Source organism: Gorilla gorilla, chromosome 12 (assembly GCF_029281585.2).
Source record: "Gorilla gorilla gorilla isolate KB3781 chromosome 12, NHGRI_mGorGor1-v2.1_pri, whole genome shotgun sequence".
Classification (NCBI taxonomy): Eukaryota; Metazoa; Chordata; class Mammalia; order Primates; family Hominidae; genus Gorilla; species Gorilla gorilla.
This window is the reverse complement of record NC_073236.2, coordinates 99,419,759-99,444,552: the sequence shown is the minus strand read 5'-3', so window position 1 is coordinate 99,444,552 and position 24,794 is coordinate 99,419,759. Positions and strand designations below refer to the sequence as shown.

General features: G+C 37.5%; 1 protein-coding gene and 1 pseudogene across 22 annotated transcripts in view; both read right to left on the bottom strand.

The window, feature by feature from the left end:
• SLC8A1 (solute carrier family 8 member A1) overlaps nucleotides 1-24,794 on the bottom strand; it is a 414,612-nt gene that overhangs the window by 231,731 nt on the left and 158,087 nt on the right. The window lies entirely within an intron of this gene.
• LOC134756798 (peptidyl-prolyl cis-trans isomerase NIMA-interacting 4-like) overlaps nucleotides 1-24,794 on the bottom strand; it is a 73,938-nt pseudogene that overhangs the window by 19,936 nt on the left and 29,208 nt on the right.

The following is a 24,794-nucleotide window of genomic DNA, read 5'->3' as shown; positions in this document are numbered from 1 at the left end:
CCTCTTGCTGTTTGTTAAATGGCTATTGGAAGATCTCTTGCTAAACCTGAAAGTATTTAAGATGTTCAACAGAATCCTCATTCACAGATGTGAGGAAGAATAAGAGATGGAAAGAGAAAAGGATTTAAGTTACTAATGATTTTTCTTTCCAATCAGCCCTATGACGTATCTTCAAAACCAGGCCAAGAATTCTCATCACTTGTCATGACGAGTCCCTTAGCAAGGATAGGGTGCTGCACACTCAAGTTCTTGTTTTAGGCTCTTGCTCCCATCCCAGGGCCTTGCTTAGGTTTAAAGTGAGAGCTTTAAGCAGGGAAGACTCCCAGGTTGCAAGTATTCCTCAATCCCACCCCACTGCATGTGATGCTGACTGGAGTCCTGGCACGCCGTCACGGATCCTAGCATAAAAATAACCTGAGGTAGGATAGAGGGGAAAGAGAGGAAGGGAATTTATGACCAACCCTCCAGCTTTATTTATCATTTACCCTGGGAAAGTACTATGTAATAAAAAGGGGGGGGGGGGGAAAGACAGCCAAGCTATTTAAAGAGCAGGAGCTGAAACTTCAGAAGCATAAACTAATGTTTCTAACTAAAAACGGGTGTGGAGCTTAAAACTTTTCAAAAAGTAGATGCTAGATGCATATCTTAATAAAAATGAATTTTAAATAATATTTTTGAACGGACTATCCTACACTATTTATTAGGACTAATGGTTATTCCCAAGACCCGTTCTAACTTCTGATCATTAGAAGGTACCATATTTTTCCATTTGCATAGTACAGGCAGGATGATAGTATATGTTTTTGTCTGAAGTGAGACTATTAAAGGAAACACATTAAAATGATGAGGATAAATGGTCATGTGTCATCAAGGCCAGTCCTTCCTGCCATTCTTTAAGCTGAATTCCCATAAAATTTAGTTTTACCTCTTTGAAAACTATGTGTGTTGTTGGACTAAATGTAAGAAAAGCACAAAACCAACCAGTGAATAATAAAGGCAATGGCTAAGGCTGACTACATTTGGTATATTAAAATAAAGTGGAAAACTGGAAATACAAGAGTAGTATTCCTTTATGTTTTCTAATTAGTCATTTCTGATGTTTTCCCTGAATTTACACATCAGTCCATTATTCCAAGCAGGGACACACACACACCCATCAATAAATTATAATTATAAAGAGAGGTAATTGCCTATATACAAAATAAATATACTACTAGTTGCTTATAGTTGCAAAGGTAAATGTGGAAATTCTCATCGTTTTACCAATTACCAGCTCATAAAGGAAAAATAAAGTTAAAATATATTCTCTTGTTTGCACAGACTGCTAAATAATTGACTGATCATGATGAATCAAGTAAATTGAGGCATTCTGGAAAAATGACAAATGGCAAGATTTACTGCCTCTGGAATCTATGGCATTTGCTGAATATAACTTGCTTGTAACTACAGATAAATATCTAATCTAATACAATCGAGTTACCTGCAAACCAGAGCCACATACAAAATTGAATGAATAAAAACGTCTCAAAAGACAATAAATACTTTCTTTTTTCCAAATGAAATAAAAATCTTATGATAGGTTTTGAGGAGTACACGTAGATGCTAGGAGCATCAGCTTTGCAGGCTTGCAGACAAGGGTTCAAATCTTGGCTCTAAGCCTCTGATTCCTACCTAGGAAAATGAGGGTGATATTATCTATGGTATGAGATTGTTATAAGAATTTATTGAGATAATTCAGTAATTGCCATATAGTGTGCTAAGCTTAGTGTCTGGTACATAATACATTATCAATAAATGTGTCTTATCATTACTATTGTCATTATTTATTACCACTAGTGAGAGGCTAGAAAGTGAAAAGTCTAACTAATGCTTTTAACTTTTCTACAGAATATTCATAGAATATTCATAGAATCATAAAACACATACACATAATGCCTACTATATTTGGTACTTGTCTGTATTCACTTCTGTGACCCATTTTAATGTATATGCAACCCTATAGTAAAGAACACTCCCGGGAGAATAAAAAAGTGCCCTTTATGTTACCAAAATTTTATGTGAGTTAACTGCATAAAATAGGATGAGTTTTGTACTAAAACTCATCAATTATTTTTCATTAGGGTGGCTTTTTATTTATTTATTTTATTTTATTTTATTTTTTTTTGAGATAGAGTCTCGCTCTGTCGCCCAGGCTAGAGTGCAATGGTGCGATCTCGACTCACTGCAACCTCCGCCTCCCGGGTTCAAGCTATTCTCCTGCCTTAGCCTACCGAGTAGCTGGGATTACAGGCGGCCACCACCGCGCCCAACTAATTTTTGTATTTTTAGTAGAGACAGGGTTTTGCCAGTTGGCCAGGCTGGTTTTGAACTCCTGACCTCAGGTGATCCATCAGCCTTGGCCTCCCAAAGTACTGGGATTACAGGCGTGAGCCACCGTGACCGGCCTAGGATGGCTTTTCTAAATATTTTCATCTATGATAATTTTTCTCTCCATGTATTTATTTATTTTCAGACAGTTTGAGGTTACAGTGAGCTATGATCACACTGTCTGGAGTGCAGTGGTGTGATCATAGCTCACTGTAACCTCAAATTCCTTGGCTGAAGTGATCCTCCCACCTCAGCCTCCCTAAGTGTTGGGACTATAGGCATCAGCCATAGTGCCTGGCAGTGAGTTTTCTAAACAGAGATTTACTAAAAGGCTTGTGTAGTGACTTGGCAACACCGTAAGTATTTTATTTCTAAACTTTGAATGCCTTTCTAAAGGTCACAGGCTAGGTCTATGTAATTCCCTTTACAGCACCACATGCAATTGGCTGTTTAGAAAATGCTTTTTGAGGATGGTGAAGAGCTCTGTTTTTCATTAAGTGGCTTTGAACTTTGAGACTGCAAGTCCTGACTCTGGATTTACCCTTTACTTCACTACATAATTCAATTCAAACAGTCAAATGATATCCTCTTTCTGCAACATGTGTGGGGGGCGGGGGGAGGACGGGGGCGGGGGGCGGTGTTTCCCATTACTTATGTATCTTTATCCCCTGAGTTCATTTTAATGAAAGAACTCCAGTCTTCCCTCAACTTCCTTATTCTGACCTTGTGCTCTAGTACTAAGTAGTGACTCCAGGGAGAAAAAAGGCTGGTGAGCCAAAAATGGCTTAGGAACATAATTCTCTACCAAGCTGCAGAAAATAAATGACAGGGTTGGCTGAAATCCAAAGGTCAAATATATACAGGCTTTCTTATGGGAAAGGAATGTCAAACCTGTTTAAAAATCCTGTGAAGTGAGTTTATAATCCCTGACTACCAAAATTAACCATCCAGCTGAATCATTTTAATATTTCCGTGAATAAAGTAGATTGATTAGTTTTTCCAGAGTTATGTGTTATCAGATAAACAAACCAATATATTTTAAATAAATCCTTTTGACCCAAATGGCATGGTGGAGCACAAAATGCTTAAAAGATGCCCTCTGGACCTCCTAAGGTTTTTCATAGGAAAAGTAAATTAGCTAGACTATTTTCCTTTCTGCACAATGCAATACAAGCTGAAATAAAAATGTAGCTTTCTCTTCCTTAGTCTTCTTTTTTAATGCTTCTGAATTATGTTAGAATTTTAGACCTTCCAGCTGGATTAAAAATTGGTTCAGCAGAATGGTAAATTACGAAAAAAAATCTCTTATCGAAAATACTTGTTGCACTCAGTTAAAACTGTCCTTTAGGCCGGGTGCGGTGGCTCACACCTATAATCCCAGCACTTTGGGAGGCCAAGGCGGGCGGATCACGAGATCAGGAGATCGAGACCATCCTGGCTAACACGGTGAAACTTTGTCTCTACTAAAAATATGAAAAATTTGCCAGGTGTGGTGGCATGTGCCTGTAGTCCCAGTTACTCGGGAGGTTGAGGCAGGAGAATCCCTTGAACCCGGGAGGTGGAGGATGCAGTGGGCCGAGATCACACCACTGCACTCCAGCCTGGGCAACAGAGTGAGACTCCATCTCAAGAAAAAAAAAAGAAAAAAGTGTCTTTTATTCCTAAGCTAGCATAGGAATGTTGAGGTAACCAATGTTATTGGGGAAAAATCTGAAGTCTATTCATTTTATTCAAGACCTAGGTATCCCATTGAGCTTATTCTACTTTGTGGTAGAAAATATATATATTTTTCTATCTCTCATATCTTCTTAATAGTATAAACAAGAATAAATAAAACAATTTCAATTTTAAGAGTCTCCTTATCATTATTGTAGCATACCATCGCTTGTCCCCTATTAGTTTGGAGTCAGTAATCATCACACAAAAAATATCAATATGGGCTGGGCGCAGTAGCTCACGCCAGTAATCCCAGCACTTTGGGAGCTAAGGCGGGTGGATCACTTGAGGTCAGGGGTTTGAGACCAGCCGGACCAACATGGTGAAACCCTGTCTGTACTAAAAATACAAAATTAGCCGGACATGGTGGTGCACACCTGTAATCTCAGCTACTTGGGAGGCTGAGGTAGGAGAATCACTTGAACCTGGGTGGCAGAGGTTGCAGTGAGCCGAGATGGCACCATTGCATTCAGCCTGGGCAACAAGAGAGAAACTCCACCTCAAAAACAACAACAAAAAACAATCAATATGCATTATCATGTATATTCATTTTGTTGCAACATCATCAACATATCTATAGAAACGTAAGTGTTAGAATTAGTTAAAAGGAGCCTTAGAGACTATCCACCTGCCTTGTTTCTGAAGTAAATAAAATGAGGTTTAGAGAAGTTAGTGATTTTCTCTGCATTCCAGTCCAATGTGATGTTATCAATGGAGGAAAGAAAAAGTACCATGTACTGAATATTGTATTAGGCTTTTGATGACTTTTAGCCCAGTCAAATACTCAACGATTTAATATCAAAGGCATAACCATTTCAGTTTTATATAGACATGACTTAAGTGTAGTTTAAGGCCATATATCTTGACAATGACAATATTTTTTATAGCCAATGCATATTTTTGAAATCATACTAGAAAATGAAATGTATTAATACAATTTGGATAATATATATGTGCATTAAAATTCTTAAAAGCTTATTTTATTGGTACCAGTAATAAAATCATTATCTGTGATTCTACCGTGGAGAAGGAAGAAGGGTATGTCCTGCAATGCACTAAAAGGGCAGGAATCATGCCCTTAAAATGTCCTGAAAACATTTTTTTCAGCCATAAATATGAATAACCAAAGTTGAGGGTTACGCACTAATGGCAAAATTATCAGATCATTGATCAAATGACGTGCTATTTTCAGGCACGCAATACCATAATAGCAAAGCAAAGAGAAATCTAATTTGCATCTTGGACATTTAAAATAAATACATTAAAGAAGAACTGTTGAGCCAGTCCCTCGGCCATACTGCTCTCTCATTCTCAGCCTAAAACTAGTCCCTCAGCCTTTAGGGGGTGAGGGGGCAGCAGTAGGCTTCATGTCACCTACCACTGTCCTTGTCTTCCCCCTAACCCGTACCAAGGCCTTCAGTAAATTTGGTCATCCCTCTAGCCAAAAAGCCAAAAACTCTACTGATATCAACTCATGGATCTCATTCTCCAAAGAGGTCATTAGTGCTCCCATTTTGTAAACAGTCATATTGTGAATCCCAAATGAATTTCCTGCTAAGATAAATAGATATGGGGAAATAGTTTTGGATATGGATATAATACAGATATACAATATCTATATAATTATCATCCTACAACTGGCTTTCTTTTCTATCATTTTAGAAATTTAAATATTGTAAAGACAAAGCAAATAGATGTATGCCCATAAAGTTTAGCAATGTGCTCATATATTTTTCTAATTTCCTAGAATATCAAAATATGAAGAAGCACTGAAAGAAGTTAACATCTACCATATATTGATGTATTTCAAATTCAGATATGGCTTCATCTGGAAAGCACACTCCCTGTAATTAAGCAAAAGTGGTTAGTCTATAACCATAATTAAATTTATATTGTGTTGTCAAGTTAAAACTGTGAATACTGTGTACCACCAGGAAAATTGGATGGGAATGACTGACTTAATAAACTAACTTCTTTTAAGAAATACAATGAACATAGCTTCCTTTCCCTTAATTGTATTTTTAAAAATCATGTGAATAATACAAAAATATCTATGCTACAATATGACATCCCTAAAAGAACAGAAATGGGTGTTTTCCATGGCCCACAGGGCCAGTCTAGGAACAGTCCTTTGCTACAAACTACATAGATCATGAAACTGACAAGTGATTGAAATAAGGTAATCCTTTTATTAACAGGAAACAAATGTGTTTTGAGGCTCTGCCTTTGTCATGATTATCTGGCTCTATGTGAATACAGGCTCTTTGGGAACCTGATCCAATTTATATCAGTGGAATGAGCCTATCGGAGAAATTCAAGAAAGAGATAAGTGAATTAAGCTTAGAAAGCACTACACTACTAGTTGGTATATGAACCAAGTACTAGAAAGTGAGTGGGGAGAAAGGAAAAGCCCATGAAGTGGGTAATGCTAGAGCTACACCTCAAACAAGTTGGTATTTACAAGGCAGACAAGATAGGGTGGCATAGTTCCTTATGATGTCATGCCATGGCTTAAAAACGAAATCCCTGCCAGTGGTGAAGAGCAAATGGCTGTTCTCTACAATGCTCCATTCCCCTCTAATCTCAAGGATGACTTTGGCCATCCTAATTCCACTTTATGTGGTACCTTAAACACATCTGAGCATCACTGGTACAGCAACTATCATATTGCATTGTAATTGCCTGTCCTTCACTTGAAGGTGGGAAACATATTTATATCACACTGTACCAATGCCCAGTATATCTTATACACTCAAATGAGTAAACAAATTAATGAATGAATAAGGATTTAACCAAGACAACAAAGGCCTTGCAGGGGCCTCTCTTGTCTGCAATTCATCATAATGTCCACTAAAAATCTCAGAATATCCATTTTATACATGGTCAGGCCTGGGTACTCCTGAGAGGCCTAAACTAGTACAGAGGGCTCCTCAAGAGTTCCAGATAAATCTTATTTAACCATACGGCTCTTTTCTGAAAAAATAGTGTCACATCCCTTAGGGAGGTTATCTAAACTGACCCTTTCCCCTGGGAATCCTCCAGTCATTGGTCTAGGCTTCATTTCTGAAGATGCTATGATAGGCTATCATAGATATAGACTGTTAAGTTCACTTTCGTTCACAAAAATACAGGCATGAACCTCTGTGGACTGCCAACATGTTCCGCTTTAGGATGCCTTAATATTTTTATTCATGTTTTCTTTTTTCAAGAAAAAAATAATTAAGTCCATGGTAATATTATAGACTGTGGTGTCAGAGATGTCAGATGGAATCCTGACTCTGCCACTTTCTGTTTAACTCTGGGTGAATTAACTCCCTGAGCCACAGTTTCCTAACCTGGAAAATGGGGATAATAATGCTTACTTTATAGAGGTGGTGAATATAAAATAAGATGCACCTGGCATAATGCACCAAATTGATATTCAATAACTAGCATCCTTAAAGATGCCTAAGAAAATATGAACCTTTTTGTAATGCACTTCTAGAAGCCAACCAATTTTTCTCAACATGGTTGCAAACAAGGCAAATGTTGCTTCATTTTACATATAAGCATGATAATTGTGTAAGCGTTTTAACTAATGTGCTGACCATAGTTTACAGCGCTGTGTAAGTTCAAAAATGTCAAACACATTTTTTAAGAATGGGGAAAGTAAATACATTCACTGTTTTGAAATGGTATTTTGATATTTATACATCAATTGTAGTATTTTCTTAGGTATAAAATTTTAGGTATGTTTATGCATCATCACAAACAGTGATATTGTTTTGTAAATATCATACTACTACTCAAGACAGCTCAATCATACAGAATAGTTTTATTTTCTCACCCAAGGACCCTAAATTCTATAAACTTTAAGAAAGTACCTGATTCTACAGGGAACCCATGAAGGAAGTTAGGTAAAAAAAGGAAAAGCAAGAAAAACAACAAACCACTCACCTCTATAGCGCACTCAGCAATGCAATGGTAGTTAGCAGATCCAATTACCAGCTACTCAGTGGCACTCAATGGTATTACTTGGTATGGATTAATCTCCTTATTTTCTGCTTTGCTTTTCTCTGTATACTTTAACCACAATCTCCTAAACCTTTCCCCCTAGGTTTCCATTCCATTTATTTTTCTTGTGAGTTATACTCCTGTATTCCTACTTATGTCCCTAGGAAAATGCAAAATAATTCCTTCTATTCATGGAGAAATACACTATCCTGATGATTCTAGGAAGTTTTCTTATTTCAGTTATTGTACATCTTCCGAAGTACAGCATAAACATTACATTCCTTGATTCTTCTTTTTCACTGTCAGTTCTACCTACTATTCAATAATACTAAATCATGTAAGTTAGATGTCTTACTAGTATTTAGTTCAAAAAGTCATTTTGAGGTGTGAATGTAGAGGAAAGGGTGTTGAGGCAGAGAGAGAGACAGCAATATGGACAACATCACCCAGCTCAGGAAGCAAAGCCAGCATCTGAACTTAGGAAATAATGAGGGTCTGAAAGTGCTCTGTCTTAAGTTTCTCTCTATCTCTCTCTCTCTCCACCCCATCTCCCTCTTCTCACTCTCCCTCTCTCTCTCCCTCTATCCAATAAGGCTACAATTCAGCCAGTAGATAATCTTAGTGGGTAGCATCATGCATCTTTTTCAGAAGACAGAGATCTTCAAGGATTCATAGCAAGAGAAGCCTGGACATCCTGCCTGTAAGACAAGTCTTGACATATATCAAAATAAATTTGGCACCTGGTTTTACTAATCTGTAAACAAAAACAAACAACAGTGTGTGTGTGTATATATGTCTGCATGTATACATACATGTGTGTGACTGTGTGTGTATGCATTAAAGCTTCTTTTCTATAACTGCGTAATAGGGAATGAATACCAGCTATTCTGAGAACTCTGAGCCTGCTGATTGAAGATTACTCTGAGATAAAATGCAGCACAAGTCAACCCTCCTGGCCCACAAACCATAGTCTTTGATTTTATTTCTGCTCTGTAAACATCCTCATATGGTATCAGACCCTACTGAAATCATTCAACAAATACAAGTCAATGATTACTGAGACTAAGCAAAATCAACAAGACTATAGGTATGTTTTTCATCCATAAGTGACAACAAAACAAGTTGCGTCATAAAGAAGTCACTAGGGATGATTCTTCCTTTGAAATTAGATGGCAATTATCTTCCATAACTGGATTTTCTTCTTTTAGAAATTTCCTAATAGATCCTGAAAGGTATCATATGTATTACAGGAATTCAGTAAAATGCTATGTTAATTACACATAGCTGTGACTTGAAATATTTGAAAACAGCGTGCTGTATCTTATATGAGAACAACTAAACTAAAAATCAGAAATTAAAATTTACGTTACAAATTAGCATATGATCTACCAGAGTCTCTCCAAGCCAGAGACAATGAACTTCCCTGGAAAGCAAAGTGTTGGCCTCAGATGATGGGCTGCTCTGCGCTATTGTGTCAATAAAAATAAGACAACCCACAACTCAGATCACATAAACCTAGGATCTGTCTGATTTTCAAGAACCAAGATGATTGATATTACTAAACAAATACCCACTATGCGCCTCTGGCTTCTTCTCTCATGTTTCTTTTAGTTCTTAGTAAGCATTGAAATGATAGATTATTCATTCCTAAGATGTCATTATCTGTAGCAACCACTGTCTTGCAGCCTGCATACGCTTCATGTCAGATCAGAGTATTCTGTTTAAAGATGACCAGTGATTAGATAAAGGTAATGTGCCTTCTCTCATTACCTCTCATCTAGATAGCGGCAGGAGGAAAGGATATCAGAAGGCAGCAGCACTGTGAGCCTCTCTGATGAGCTGTGGCAATCCAGTTACAGAGAAGTTGAGGGCTCTCTAAAGTGAGGCAGTGCCAGAATTCACTTTACCATTTTTATGTACACTTGGTTTTAGAACTTGTTCTAGAAACATATATTCTACCATTTTCACTGTACCAGATTGTGAAAAGATAGTAACTGAAGTACAAAGTAAATAAATATATACATGTATGAAAAACTGCTCAGTAAATATTAACTAATATAGGTTATGAAATAGAACGCAATTTATGATTCCATTGTCAATATCACCAAGGAATGTCTCACACATGCATAGGAAAATTTGATTAAGTTCCCAGCTCTTAGTGATGAATTGAGGTAAGGGAGTATGAGTTGGGCATTGTGAAATACTTTCAATTTCTAAGACGTATCTAAATAGATGGATGGATAGAAAGACAGACAGATGTTACTTTGTAACTATAAAAATCATGAACATACATCATTATGCAGAAAACAAATATTCAAAATGCAATGTATCCTATTGCATACCTGTTGTGTATACTTTCACAAATTCAGGTGACAAAGCTAGGTCAATCAAACACAATAAATTTCATCACTGCATGACTTTTCAGAGCTTTTAATGTGTACTGTGGATGTCCACTGACTATAAGTAGTCATATGAGGCAGAATACAAATGTTCATATGCAAAAAAACCAAAAACTCCCAATGGTCATTGTAGCTCATATCCTCATTAAAATTTGACTCTTTTTCTTTTAAGTCAAGATATATTGCATGCTCTTTGGAGATCAAAAATGGTGGTTTGTGATTCTGATCACCATGGAATCTCTGAAAACTATAAGAAACATGTCTATTTCAAACTTCTGGTCCTATTTCTGTGAGTTGATTTGGCAAGCTGGTCAAGAAGGGAGTCAAGGCCAGGTGCGGTGGCTCATGCCTGTAATTCCAGCACTTTGGGAGGACGAGGCAGGTGGATCACTTGAGGTCAGGAGTTTGAGACCAGCCTGGCCGACATGGTGAACTCTCATGCCTACTAAAAATACAAAAATTAGCTGGGCATGGTGGCAGGCACCTGTAATCCCAGCTACTCAGGAGGCTGAGGCAGGAGAATCACTTGAACCTGGGAGGTGGAGCTTGCAGTGAGCTGAGATCGTGCCACTGCACTCCAGCCTGGGCAACAGAGTGAGACTCCTTCTTAAAAAGAAGAAGAAGGGAGAAAGGGAGTTGGGGGACTAGGCATATCAAACACAGTTACCCATGCCCTTCCCAGGTTTAGGGTTAGGATTTTTGATACAGAACTCTCTTATCAGAAGGAGAGCCCCACAAGGCTCAGGATTTTCAGAGTTTAATTCTTGAGTCTGGCCTGGGCGAATCCGTTTCTTGCTAAATTGAAAGCTGGGTGTAAGAGTAAGGAAAATGGAAATTCATCATGCAGGTAAGCCTTAGAGGCCTGAGGGTAAGAAAAAGTTTGAAGGAGTTATTTCAGAGACAATGAGATAGCACGCACCCCTCTCTCTACCCAAATACACTGGAGACTTGTACTAAAGGCTTTGATTCCTACACAAATATACATTCCCATGAGAGAGTTAAACTTTGAGCTTTCATTGATCTTTTCATATCCTACTATGAATTGCTTTATGAGATCCATAGTGGAGAAAGCATTTGAAGGAGCGGAAGCTTAAGAGTAGAAAGGAATGGAGTAGTAGAGAGAAGAGGGGTTTTGTTTCCCAACCAGAAAGTAACTCACCCTATTGCCTTGTTTGGTGTGTACTAGCTTTGCTTTGTGTACTCCCTGGCTCTCTGTGCCTTATTTTTTTCCATACGGGAGTGTGAGACTGAAAATTAGTTGGCTTCATGAAACAAGTCAATTCATCTTCAGAAAAAAATCTCAAAGAGCACTAATGAGCATTTTCAAATATATGTCTCGAATTTGGATAAGTAAGTAAATAACTAAATAAATAAAGCAAATGGTAGTGGCTAAAAACAGCTGTCTTCTTACTTGGCCCTGACTAACTACTAGTTAGAATCATAACACCATGACTCATTGAAACTATTGTGGAGTCTAAATCAAGTAAATGAGATAGTAGTTCTGGGCATCTTTGCAGGTTACTCTATAAAATGAAAGAGTTCCTTCTGTGGCTTTGTTGATTTTGCAAGGTCTTTCCTTGGCCTGTCTTCTATGCATTAAGGATCTTTTTGTTAGCAAAAAAGTTTTATTGTTTTCAAAATATGAAACAAATCATGCTTTTTGGAAAGTTTCTTAATTACCCTAAGCCTCACTTCTTTCAATGTAAAAATTGCAGTTAATGTACCTGCTTCTCAAGGTTGTTTTCAAGATTATATAAATGTGTATGAATGCATGCTTTTAAACTCTGGGGTTCTACAAAAGCTATTATTAGTTATATTGGTTTTTTGCAGGACTTCCAACATTCACAGGATGATAGTGATAATGGGTCAAATTCCATTGCATGGACCATCAAGGAAGGACATTAATTCTTGTACTTGAAGTAGATTTACCTTTAAGCAAATCCTTCCAAAATTATGTATTCTATCTGCCTGGAGTATGGATATTGCTTAGGATATTAAGAGAAAGTATTTAAAATCTTATTAAAAAGTAGGTAGCATGACCTTTCAGCATCATGTGGGAGCTATAGACCTAATCAAAGGTTATTTAGTTACTTAGAGAAGGTGTATTTTGTTTGATTCACTTTATTATTGATAAAGGTCCAAGAGTTAGTAAAGTTTCTTGTTAACCCAGTGAAATTTGCCTGGTAGAGATACAAATAATTTTTGTCTAGTTGAAAAGATAACCCCAAGGGTTTTAGTTTATGGCCCTGTAGATATTAACTACTCATATCTAACACTGCAATCTTATTCTAAGATTTATTAAATGGCCTATATATACTTAGCTCTGCAAATGCTCTTTAAACTGGCCTTACCATCTTACTGGATCTCTAATTAATAAATGAATAAGCTATTTGACATGTGCTCATTTGATGTAGGCAAATCATATTTTTAATGTTTTAAAAACTATATTAACAGTGATACAGAAATTTTCTTGTTGTAGAGATAATTAGAGTGGGATTTGTTAGATGGTAGAATATATTCTGATATTGAAAAGAATAGTAATAAAAAGTAAATGGGAAGAAAGATGGACGAGTAAGTAGTTAGAAACAAAGAGTTTCTGGAAATTTTAAATTAACAGTGTTAAAATTTGCTTTCTTTCTATTTCCCCCAGGGGGTCAACATGCTGTTAGATAGTTTATGATGACAAGGAATTTAGGGAACTTATTTAAAAAGTGGATCCTTCTAATAATTGGAATATACACTATTGCAATTGTATTCAACGATACTAAAGTCTCACAGAATAAACTTCAAGGTGCACTGCCATTTACTTACACTTTATATCTCAGATGATGGAGACCCAGAGAATCTTGGTTGTTACTAAAGAGATCACTCACTGCACATATGAACAAATGTGAACTAAAATAGAGTATTCGGGGTTCTTGATACTGTGTTAAACGTACTGATCACTTCAAGATTTATAACTGGGTAAAATGTGTCTGCACAGAGGTCCCTCACAGTGTACAATAAGAGATGGTAACCACGATTCCAGTCATAATCTGAAATTGTTGCATAAGCTTAAACTTAAACTTTCAGAATCTCATTTTAATTATGAGTAAAATGAGGATATTGGAATAAATTATTTTTTTCTTTCTCGGGTGATATTCTATTAAAAAAAGGAAGACAAAAGATATATGATTCTATGTAAAACTTGGGCAAAAATTACTTAAAAAGGGAAGCAGAGTAACATATAGTACAGCCTCTAAGGGTTTTTGCTGTGAATACCTCTTTTAAACTCTGTTTAATTATGCATTTTCTCAATCTTATTTGGCCATAGGATAACTCACTTCCACCCCGTCTTTTCTTGCCCATCACCTATAAACATGTCTATGAACATCACCATGAACTTAAAACTCAAGTTGTCAGTAACTCTTTGGGAACTTCTGGATTAATCATCTCTGAGGTCATTTGGAATTCTAACATCCTATTATCACTTGGCTAACATCACAAATTACCCTAAATTTACTTAGCACTTACTATTTGTAAGGCACTGTTCTATTCACTTAAAATTGTCAACCTATTGAGATCAGGTGACAGTGCTGGAGCTCATAAATGTCAGCCTTGTGTGTATTAGGGTCCGTAAGATTAAATATCTGTGCCATACAAAATTGTTCCTGGTAATTATGCAAATGTGGCTACAATTTTTTTAAAGCACAGATTATTATAAATTAAATATAGACATATCATAAGTTCCGTAGTGTAAAGGATAAAGATGTTCATGACAGATTGAGAAAAATAGGAATGGGAAATATAGTTTGAAAATTACATTGGAAAATGTATTTATTTTCAAACTACTGTACTTGTAATTTTGAATCAAAGGCTAACTCTAAACTTCTGCTAATGATTGGATGAGTCTTACAAATACCCTTTTCCATTTTTTATAATAGAATTTTTAAGTGACTATAATGTACAAATCCATTCAATAATCAATTAAAGGTCAAACTACATGCCAGTACCCGCATCAGGTACAGGGATAGAGGTCTCAGAAAGTTCACAGCTTTATGAGAAAGAGAGTGTGTACAACGGCAATATAATGAATCAGCAGTATGGCAGCCAGATGACGGGAGAGATGGTCAAGGAAAGCTTCCAGGGAAAATAAGTGAGGCCATAGAGAAGTCATTTTTTAGAGTAATAAGGAGGTCAGCTGAGGGCATGGCATGAAAAACATATTCCACTAGAACAATTTAAAATATCAAGATGTCAACAGCAAAGTATCTAAGTTAACTGCTTTTTCCTGAGACAATGCAAAGGAGGAGGCTCTGATGATTTCATGCACTATTTGTCTGGGATTTTTTTGCATGATTCTTTTAAGGTGTCAAGCACTGGGTCTATGACAATGTAGATGAAGGAACATGCTTTGGAGGGAGAGATTCAGCCTAAACTTTTAAAGGACTTCTATCCAACCCACTCACTGTCCATATAGACACAAAAAGAAAGGGACAAGAACCCAGATTACCCCAGGTGTGTACTACAAACATACAATAGTGGCTTTGGTTCTGGGAAAGTTCATCTTTGAGTAAGACACCCAGACTCACTGTTTATTTTAATGTAAACTATTAGAGAGAAAAATGTCTGGGAGAAATGTACTCAAAAAGCATCTGTTGAGATTAACCAGTCCTATGAAGTAATATTTAAATGCTGTGAAAAAAAATTCACAGAGCTTCAGGTCTCCCATTGCCCTTAGTCTTCATCAATCTATTCCTACGTACACAAGTTTAAAATGTTGAGGACAGCCCTCCTAGCAAAGTCTCACTCAGAATTGGCATTAGGTCCTGTACCTAGCAGCATCTGAATTCCCAGACTAATCTTTAGAATTCATGGACCTGATACTCAAAACTGAACATTCAGCATGGTAATCACATGAGATCACAGGGTACATATACTTCCCCACCCAATCTCTCTTCCTCTCACACCCACATTAGGAACATATTGCACAGGTCAGGATGGACAAATTCTAGCGGACTCTGGGAATCATCTTCCGTATTTTGTTTGTCTGTTTGTTTTCAAAAAGTGACAAGACGTTATAAGCCATGGATTTTCTAATTTTATAACTGGTTAAGTCCAAGCTTGGAATGCCAAGAGTCTTCATTCTCATTTTTCCAGTCCTGTTTACTACTCCAGAGTCAAGAAACTCTGTACATGGTGGTTGCTTATGATAGGAGTGAAGGGTAGATGTTTTGACACTCCGTCTCCTGTGGCCACAATCAAAGCATAGCAAGAAATTTCACTAGGGGCCCTGCTGCTCCTCTCACTACACTCCTACCTCATCAATAACAACATCTGTATTTAGCAATAAACATGCCAGGAAAATGTTAAAGTGCTTCATAAATTATATTTCCATTTATTTGCAAAGAAAATTGAAGTGTGATAGGGTAGAAAACATGTTTTATACCACATGTAGGGAAGCAGTCAGAAGATTCATGTGAGCAACATAGCTCAAGGAGATTGTCAGAACAAAAAAATCATACCATTAAGAACATGAAAGACTCTACCTTTCAGCTCTGAGATGGACAGGGCCACTGATTTATTCCCAGAGTTGTTAATAAATGAATAAAAAAACCCCAGCAAATTTGTGGTGAAGTATCCCTAACTCTGAGCCAATATACTTTGTAATGACCAGAAAATCTGCATTTTGAAAACCCTCTATGTAGCCATAGAAAAGAATAAGTTCATGTCATTTGCAGGGACATGGATGAAGCTAGAAACCATCATTCTCAGCCAACTAACACAGGAACAGAAAACCAAACACTGCATGTTCTCAGTCATAAGTGGTAGTTGAACAATGAGCACACATGGACACAGGGATGGGAACATCACACACTGGGCCCTGTCGGGCGGTGGAGGGCAAGGGGTGGGAGAGCATTAGGACAAATACCTAATGCACGCGGAGCTTAAAACCTAGATTATAGGTTGATAGGTGCAGCAAACCACCATGGCACATGTATACCTATGAAACAAACCTGCACATTCCGCACATGTATTCCCAGAACTTAAAGTAAAATTAAAATAAATAAAATAAACACACCCATCAACATTAACAGTAAAAAAAAAAAAAAAAAAAAAAAAAAGAAAGAAAAAGAAAACCCTCAAGTTTCCTGTGGTCCCCTCACCACACTGCTCAGAACCAGAAAGAGTTTAAGACTTCGAATGGATTCATTTCTTAGAAAGCCTGGCTGTACATCTCTATATTTAGGGTTTATTTCTTTTATTGCACACAGTGAGAAGTTGATGGGAGGAGTGACGAGATGGCTGAGACTCCCCGTTCCTAAGCTTTTCTTGCCTTTGTAGAGTTGTAATGGGCAATTTCTTACCACATAATGAGAAAATGGACTTGAATCCATGCTACGCAAAGCGGACTGGCATCCCTGGGACTTGTTAAGAAATATATATGCTAGGGCTCTACCTCATACTTAGTGAAATTAGCATCTCTGGGCACAGGACTCAACATTCAGTGTTGTGACCAGCACTGCTTTATGGCTACAGCAGCATTCCTCCTAGGACCATGCCGCCATCAGAGTTATTTTGACCCTCTCTGGGAAGAGAGCAAGCCTAAGTCAAGGTTTTACTCTATTCCACAAGAGCTTGTTCTCTAATGGAATTTACAAGTCTGGCCTTTCAAGTACAGTCCCAAAAATGGAATGCAAGACACAGGAAGGCAGAGAGGGGAAAAAGTCTGAGTGCCAAACAGAGAAGAATGACCTCTATGGCTAAATTGTTTTGTCTGCATCCTGTCTAAAGGCACCAAAATTTACAGAGAATAAACTAAAGGAAAGGGAAAAAAGTCTTGTAGCTCAATGATCTTTCTAGTTTGGAATAATTTTAAATTGAGCAATAATCTGAGCATATTTTCAGCCAGCATCTGTCTGTGTTCCACTTAGTTTCAGTCTGACTTTTACTCCCCTGGGTAATCAGCCCACACACAAGCAGGTTAGGAATGAAAAAAATAAAATAAAATAAACCCTGCTTATTTCATTTTCTGTTTCCCACATCTCCTTTTGTACATACATCAAAGCACAGCATGTGACAGAAATGCTTCCATAGCACCAAGGCAATAGATGGCACTTTGTATAGAAGGTTGCTGTGTCTTCTGTGCCTAGGTTCAAATTTTGGCTTTGCTACGTACTGGCTATTTGAAATGTGGTGACTTACTCTCTGTAGCCTGTCGCCCAGGCTAGAGTGCAGTGGTGCAATCATAGCTCACTGCAGCCCCAAACCACTGGCCTCAAACGATCATTCCCACTTTGGCCTCCCAAAGTGCTAGGATTACAAGGGTGAATCACCATCCTGGGCCCCTTGCTTCTTCTAAACTATCAACCTAACCATGTAAAAGGCAGAATCCCTTTGAGAACCTCATATGCCATGCTTCTTCCCATCACAGGGCCTTTGTATGTACTATCATACAAGTCAGCAGAGAAAGAAGAGAATCCAGGCTTCAGAGCCAGACAGCTTGAGCTCAATGCCTGGCTTCAGCCTTGCTGTGTATATGACATACAAGTTACTTAGTTATCCTCTCTGACTCTCAGTTCCCATATATGCAAAATAAGCATAATACCCATTTCACAGAGGTGTTGGGAATATTCCATGAGAAAATCCATAATTTACCTTTAGTGATACTAAGACTTCTAATTGTCTATAACATCTATTGGCTTTAATCAAATGTTATACCAACAATTTTAAAATAAAACTAATGAAATACTTTCGAAATATTGTGTATTAGTTTATGACTCTTGAAACAAACTCCAAGTTTTATTGACCAACAAAAGAGATCTTTAGTGATTAATCCTGAATTTAAAGCAAGATTTCTCTAATTTCAAAGTCCATACATTTTCATCTTGAAATCAACCATATAATTAATAACAAAGATAAGGAGATAAAATAAAACAATGGCTTACGGTCTACACATTCTTTTCTGTCTAAGATGGCCCACTTGAAATTATAAGCAATTTAAATTAGAATTTTAAAAGCATATTCTCAGGTTTTAAAAAATCAGCTGTATTTGCTCCAGTGCTTCTTTATTTACTGAAGGAAGGAGGTCAGTAATTTGGGAGTCATAGAGAAGCTGAAGTGTGTTTCCTTCTTAATTTTTACATGGGCTGAAATGTTTTCAAGGGCTGGAAGACGGCGTGGTGACAGGAAGACAACGTGGTATGCAGAGAGAAGGTTGAACTGCACATGAAGAAATCTGAGTTCAAACTGCAGTTCCCACCAGCTGGAATCCACAGGGCAAGTCATTTAATTGCTCTGAAGACATAACTGCCTCCTCTCAAAATGAGGGGTTGGCTTAGCTGACTGCATAGGCTCCTTCCAGCTTTATATTTTGCTGGTCTTGAGAATTATTAGGGAAGATCACAGTGACTCCAAAAAGAGAAGATCAGATCTCCTATCCCATCAGAGAACCTATCTATTGTTTCAGACATTTTAAATGCCAAACCCATACATCTAATAAAAAAGCTTTTTTTCTGAACTCTGGTTTTTAAAATGTCTAACTTCAAGAAAAAGATAAGTCGGCACAAGAAACATATGACACAAATATAATGCATTTTATCAGCATATGTTCCATCCTTAGTGGTCACTTTTATTAGAGATTTAGGCTGAGCCAGGGTTGGCTGTGTTCTCAGAAGTATGGGGATGGGTCTTGCAGAACCTCTGCACTCTGGGGTCTCAGGGCAGCTAGTGCTGAAACGTGACCAGAAAGAGTGAGGACATGAAGAGTGCCATGTCTTGCCCTTAATGACTCTTGGTGGTTTCACCAGAAAGACAGAGGGAAGCGGTATTCAGTCTGGAGGAAAGAAGTGGGTCAGTCTCCCCACAGTCGTAACACATGCATCACAGTCCTCTTATGCTTTCATCTGTCAGGAATGGGCCTTCATGTTGTTGTTACACTTTGACCTAATGAAGAGAAAAATGACTCAGAATAAATGAATCTTCCCACTAATAAATGATTTCTTAATTTCGTGGTGCCGTGGGCTTTTTTGAGAATCTGAGGAACGTGGCTCTTCTTCTCCCACAAAATACACATAAGCACAACATTGTGCACACAGCTTCAAGGGCTTCCTAGACTCCTTCATGCCCATTCTCATTCTTCAGGGGCTAACAGGGTAAGAATCCTTCATCTAAATGAAGGAAAATTAAGAGTTTATGAAAATAGACACAATTTGAGCACATCACAAATGTGGTATAAGCCTGTTTTTCCATCCAGTATGTCAAGTCTGAAAAAAACCGAAGCCATGTCTTAATCAAATTTGTAGTCTCATCAGCATGGTGCCCTGCTCATTGGTTACAGTCAACACTTTGAATCATGGTCATTGAGGAAAGACAGAGTGGGCAGGAAGAGAAAGAGGCAAGGAAAACGAATGATTTAAGGATTTCTGTGGAAAATGTTATTTCAAAAAAATACCTGCTGGAGAGGATGTGGAGAAATAGGAACACTTTTACACTGCTGGTGGGACTGTAAACTAGTTCAACCATTGTGGAAGTCAGTGTGGTGATTCCTCAGGGATCTAGAACTAGAAATACCATTTGACCCAGCCATCCCATTACTGGGTATATACCCAAAGGACTATAAATCATGCTGCTATAAAGACACATGCACACGTATGTTTATTGCGGCACTATTCACAATAGCAAAGACTTGGAACCAACCCAAATGTCCAAGAAGGATAGACTGGATTAAGAAAATGTGGCACATATACACCATGGAATACTATGCAGCCATAAAAAATGATGAGTTCATGTCCTTTGTAGGGACATGGATGAAATTGGAAATCATCATTCTCAGTAAACTATCGCAAGAACAAAAAACCAAACACCGCATATTCTCACTCATAGGTGGGAATTGAACAATGAGATCACATGGACACAGGAAGGGGAACATCACACTCTGGGGACTGTGGTGGGGTTGGGGGAGGGGGGAGGGATAGCATTGGGAGATATACCTAATGCTAGATGACGAGTTAGTGGGTGCAGCGCACCAGCGTGGCACATGTATACATATGTAACTAACCTGCACAATGTGCACATGTACCCTAAAACTTAAAGTATAATAATAAAACAAAAAAAATACTTCTGAGGTTAAAGCGAAGCAGAATAAAAGACTTTCTACTCACCAGTGAAGTCAGAGAGACACAAATATGAATCCTGCTCCTTCCTCATAGCAGCTAATTGACCTTGGGTAAGTTCCTCTCTGCACCTCAGCCGTTTTCTCTGTGAAATGGGGTTAATAAGAGTATCTACCTCACAGGGTTATTGTGAGGCTTGAAGGAGCTAATAGCTGAAAAGCATTTAGCACAGTGCCTGGCATGTAAGAAGTGTTCAGTAAGTGAGGTATTTATCAAGAATCAAAGCTATGGCCTACTTAAGATGGTACTATCTGCATAAGTGCCAGCCTTAAAAAGGATTTGAAAACTAAACCAATTTAGAAAAAATATCATCCTTTTAATATTAGAATTATACATAATTCTGAAAAACAAGATTAATTCACAAATCAAAAAAGCTTGAAGAAAGACAAAAAAAGAAATATGGTATTTATCCATAAATATAACATTGTTTCTATTTCCCTAAGAGGGGAATATAAGCAGTAATATTAATATTAAAATGGAGCTCCAAATTAATGGAAAGTATTCATTTCCACAGATCACTAAAAATCAGAGATTAGAATTTCTGAGCTTTGCTCTAGACTATGCATTTTCCTAAATTCACAGCTTAGCCACCCTTTTATTAATTTTTTGTTGTTTTCCTTACTTGGATGTTTGTGTTTACGTGTTGCATGTCATATTTATATGATGTTTTAAAATCCATTTGATCTAAACAACTCAGAATTCTCTTAAAACTATCAACGATGCCATTTATCAGCTGGGTATGGTGGCTCATGCCTACAATCCCAGCACTTTGGGAGGTTGAGTGGGAAGGACAGCTTGAGCCCAGGAGTTCAAGACCAACCTGGGCAGCAAATGGAGACTCTGTCTCTACAAAAATTTAAATATTAGCTGACTGTGTTGGTGTAGGCCTGCAGTCCCAGCTACTCAGGAGGCTGAGGTGGGAGGATCACTTGAGCACAGAAGGTTGACGCTGCAATGAACTGTGATTGTGCCACTGCGGTCCAGCTTGGGTGACAGAGTTAAACCCTGTCCCCCTAAAAAAATGTCATTTATCAAATGGCATTTATCAAATTACAAATAATTTTTTGTGCATTTAAAATAGCCCCAAGCAAGCATTACTTCTCACACACCCGGACAAGCAAAAAAAAAAAAAAAAAAAAAAAAAAAAAAAAAAGCATTTCCATGTATGGCTGAATTATTACTCTATGTGTAAATTTGTCTTAACATTAACCTTATATAAGTATATCTTTCATTGTAAAAGCTAAAAGATGTTATAAATTATAAAAGCACAAAAACTGCCTGGCACGTCACTAATCTATGGAGTATAAGCTGCCATTTTTTGAGTGCCTAGAATGAGCCAGAATGTGTAGTAGGCACTCTATATAAATTATCTATAATTCTCAAAATAATCATGTAAAGTAAATATTATTAATGTTGCGATTTCATAGATAAGAAAATTGGGGCTTTAAGAGGTTATGTGACTTGTCAAAGGGCATGAGGCTAGTATATGGCAGAGCTGAGAAATGACGGCAGCTCTGTCTAAACTTCACATTCTCATCCTTATCCCATTGCCTATAATGCAATATTAAATTATTATTCTAAGTAATATCTAATAAACTTTAGACAATCTCAGGTAAAGCATTATAAGTGGATTTTATCTGGGAATGGGATCACCCATCATACTTTGTATCATATTTTATAACATTTGTATGTCAGTTGTTTATATTAAGAACCATATCTTACCTAAGGCAGAGACTGTGAATTTTATTTCTGTACAGAGTAGACATCTAAACTCTCACTGAATAAATGAACAAATACTACAGATTTGAAACATGCCGTGGATGATACATGATTCCTGACACCTCACCTCTTCCACTCCTCACCTACTTTCCCATCTCCCTGGTTAAGAGTGAGTTCAAGGGATGGAGAATGTGGAGGCAGTGTTTGCAGTGAGAAATCCTGAAAAAGGGAGAACATACCAATCACTAGGGCTTCATCATACTACTACTTTTTCCACAGAGACTTCCTTGTCTGCCCCTCCTGTGATGCCTCCAGTATTCTAATCTCCAAATCTAACATCTGTCCTTATCAATGTACTAGAGTCAAGTAGATTGGCATACTGAATGTTACATCCAAAAAAAAAAAGAAAAAAAAGCTGTAAAACTCATATTCTAGTTCAGTTTCCAACCAAGACAGACCAAGAACTCACAAACAACTTTTGGCATGCACTAAAATCTGCCCCTTTCTAAATAAATTGAAGAAAGGCAGTGATAGGGGAAAGAGCTTTGACAAAGACAGTAAAGAGCTCTATGTATTACAGACAATAGTTTGCCTAAGTATATGAGGTTGTAGAGATGGTAGGAATGAAAGATTCAAACCAACAAATTGAAGGGACTCCCCATGACCTAGACTAATAAACAGTACTGATCCTAAGGTGATGTACGACAATTTCAAATTAAATGGTTTTCTGAGCAGACCACTCCTATATTATTTAAAACAGGGTATATGTGCATTCATAAAGAATCCAAATCTTATCCAAAAGAAGCAAAAAGCTAAAATAAGGAAACATGAAAAGGTTTTTAAAACCAATGGACATTGCTTAAGTCAACCTAGAGAATAATTATGCCTAGAAATTGTAACAAGCTATTTCCTATGGAAATAAATAGATTAATGCTTCGTATTTATCCAGTTTTCTTTTTTTAAAATTCATTCATAGGAGTTCATAGAGAAGGAACTTGCAGTTGTATTGCAATTTTGAGCTAGTGTGTCATGTGAACAATTCAATTTAGCAATATACTCATTTAGGGAATTAAAAAACCAGAAGTTAAATTTAGCCCAGAAAATTAAGAACATTATCTCTGAAACAACATTTTCCAAAGCTAAAAATATGCCGTTATGTTTATTGAGAAGTGTTTGATTTCAACCAATGTCTCAAATGGTTACCTTACGCTTCCCGTGTTATTCATTTTATTGGGAAATGGATGTTCTATTCATTGTCCAAAGGCTTGTTGAGTTCTCTTTCTATAATCCTCAGGAATTCAAAGAAGCCTGTGAGTCATCAAAACTCATTTCCAAAACTGAGTGTGAAATTTAATTTCCTAGAGATTAGGAAAAATATAGCACATATCTTTGGTCTGTAAAACTCTGGGTGTAATTTTGGCTATAGGCAAAGAGTGGCTTAAGTGACCTTTGAAGAGGACTTCTATGTGTACTTAGGATTTAGCCTCCAAGATTCGGCCTACTCAGCCTCTTTTGAAAAGTATTACTGAGGCAGTCACATTTTAGTCAGTAAAATGATTTTTTTCCGAACAAGTTGACTGCTTTCAGAAGTAGGACGTTGCTTTAAATTAACAGCAGGATTCTACGTTACTAAGGAGAGGCCTCGATATGTCTGTTGCATCCAGGTGGGCTACTCCCTGTTCTCCAGTCACGTCTGTATCCAGTATGAGCCTTCCAACTCTTTGTGGCTTATCTAATACATCTACGAGAAACCAGGGAGGGTTTTAAAAGCTGGCAGGGCATAACGCTCACTTACGGAAGGTCCACACCCCAGCCTTATTTTTAAGGCCTTATCTTTGATTTCCTGAGGGGGTGGAGCTCTCACAGCCTTGCTTTTGTGTTCAACTTCTGACTTACTCCTTGTGCACCTATAACTTTCTATTGTCAACTGAAATTACTTGGGAGTCAAAGGGGTAAATTGTTTTCAGCACTGGATAAAGAAATTTTTGAGAATGAGAACTTTTTCTGGAAGCATTCTCCTGCCTGCTCAAATTTTGTTCCTCAAATATGTGCTTGCTGTCATAACTATGTCTCTGAGCCTCCTTAGGAGCCAACTCTTGACAGCTAAAGAAAAAAATGGAGCAAAGAGAGCAATCTTCCTACAGCCCTCGCTGCTGGGGGCCCCACCCTTCTCCATCGTTCAACCTTAAAAACTTGGCCTCATCTGTGACCCTCTCCTGTTCTCCGCAGGCTCTCCAAGGCCTGTAGATTTTTCATTATGGAAAATGGCTCTGACCCATTATTAAGCAATTTCCACCTTAACCTCCCTCCTCTTATGCCTCATTACAACATCGCTAACATCAAGTCCAACATTCTAATATTACAAGTGGAAAAAAAAATGATCTGAGACTGTGAACTGTGAGAACTGTCGACTGTGGTAAATTTTAAGCATGTTATAATTCTAGGC